At 43.6% G+C, this 1,905-nt stretch overlaps 1 pseudogene; it reads left to right on the top strand.

The window, feature by feature from the left end:
- Positions 1-400: 400 nt before the first annotated feature.
- Positions 401-1,905, top strand: LOC112579368 (annotated as a pseudogene).

The raw sequence follows: 1,905 nt of genomic DNA, 5'->3' as shown, positions 1-1,905 counted from the left end.
ATTAATTCAACTTTTTATTTTCATAGATAAACTGTACTTCATAGGCTTAAACTGTAAGATACATTACACAAGATCAGACTAAAATATTTAAGCATAAATGAGACTGGGAATATATTTGTAGAGGCAATGGATGGATGAAGGAAATGAAGCTAAGAGATAAGAACAGGGAGAGTAGTTTCTGAATCTAGACACACTGGATCAGCCAATCACAGATGAAGGGCATTGAGGAACAGGAGTGCATCTTACATTCCCCCAAACCAATGAACTTGTATTATGCCCTGGGCTAATCTGCTCTCAGAGCAGAGAGGGCAGGGGGCTGGATGGGGCTCACAAGCAAGATCAGGGCCCCTGCTGCTTACACTTGCTTCTGACACAACTTGCAACTGCACAAACACACATCATGGTGCATCTGACTCTTGAGGGGAAGGCTACTTGTCACTGCCCTGCAGAGCAAGATGAGGGTGGCTGAAGTTGGTGTTGAAACCTTAGGCAGGCAGGTATTCAGCTTACAAGGCAGGCTGAAGGAGAATGAATGTCAGCTGGGTGTGTGGGGACAGAGCCATTGCCTGAGATTCTGGCAGGCACTGACTCCCTCCTTCCTTATGCTGTTTTCACTGTCTAGGCTGCTGGTTGTCTACCCCTGGACTCAGAGGTTCTTTGAGTCCTTTGGAAACTTGCCCTCTGCTGATGCTATTATGGGCAACGCTAAGGTGAAGGCCCATGACAAGAAGGTACTAGACTCCTTTACCAAAGGCCTGAAGCATGTTGACTGCCTCAAGGGTATCTTTGCTTTGCTAAGTGAGTTTCACTGTAAGAATCTGCATGTCAGTCCTGAGAACATCAGCGTGAGTCTACGGGATGCTTAATATTCTCCATCTTTTTTGTGTGTGGATAAGTTCCTATCATGGGGAGAGAGTTAAGCAGCAGGATACAGTTCAGAATGGAAAAGAGGTATTCTGGTTACATCACTATGGATTCCTCAGGACCATTTAGTTTCCTTTACTTTCTTTGTTCCCAGCCATCATTTTCTCTTACCCAATCTTGATTTTTTCTGTTTGTTATTTACAGTATCTTCTTTTTATTCAAACATTTTGAGTATTTAAAAACACTTTTATATTTTAAGTCACTTAAAATTTTATCTCATTCTTTCCCCTTATCTCTTCCTTTCAAAGCAAGGAAGACAAAATGATGCATTGCTACTTGAAATGGTTCAAAAGAATAAAAAATGATAACAGGCTATGGACTAAGACAGAAAGGCAGAAACATTTCTAAGAACGAGTTCAGGCTGATATCAGTTCAGTTCAGTCGCTCAGTCGTGTCTGACTCTTTGCAACCCCATGAATCATAGCGCGCCAGGCCTCCCTGTCCATCACCAACTCCTGGAGTTCACTCAGACTCACGTCCATTGAGTCAGTGATGCCATTCAGCCATCTCATCCTCTGTCACCTTCTCCTCCTGTCCCCAGTCCCTCCCAGCATCAGAGTCTTTTCCAATGAGTCAACTCTTAGCATTCGGTGGCCAAAGTACTGGAGTTTCAGCTTTAGCATCATTCCTTCCAAAGAAATCCCAGGGCTGATCTCCTTCAGAATGGACTGGCTGATATGGGTGGGTTCATATTAGGAGTAACATCTACACTTCAGACATCTTTCTACTTATATTCTAGGGGCACAGCTTGGGATGAGACTGAAATACTCTTTACTCCAAATTGGGTGCCTCTGCTAACCATGTCCTTGTTTTTTTATTCCTTCCACACAGCTCCTTGGAAAAATACTGGTAATTACACTGGATCAAAACTTTGGCAAGGAATTCACCCCGGAGTTCCTGGCTGCCATTCAGAAGGTGGTGGCTGGTGTGCCTAATGCCCTCACCTACAAATACCATTGGGATCCTGGCCATTTTTTTTAA

The sequence above is a fragment of the Bubalus bubalis genome, chromosome 16 (genome assembly GCF_019923935.1).
Source record: "Bubalus bubalis isolate 160015118507 breed Murrah chromosome 16, NDDB_SH_1, whole genome shotgun sequence".
In the NCBI taxonomy this organism is placed as follows: domain Eukaryota; kingdom Metazoa; phylum Chordata; class Mammalia; order Artiodactyla; family Bovidae; genus Bubalus; species Bubalus bubalis.
The sequence above is the reverse complement of the archived record's forward strand: the minus strand, read 5'-3'. Positions and strand labels throughout refer to the sequence as shown.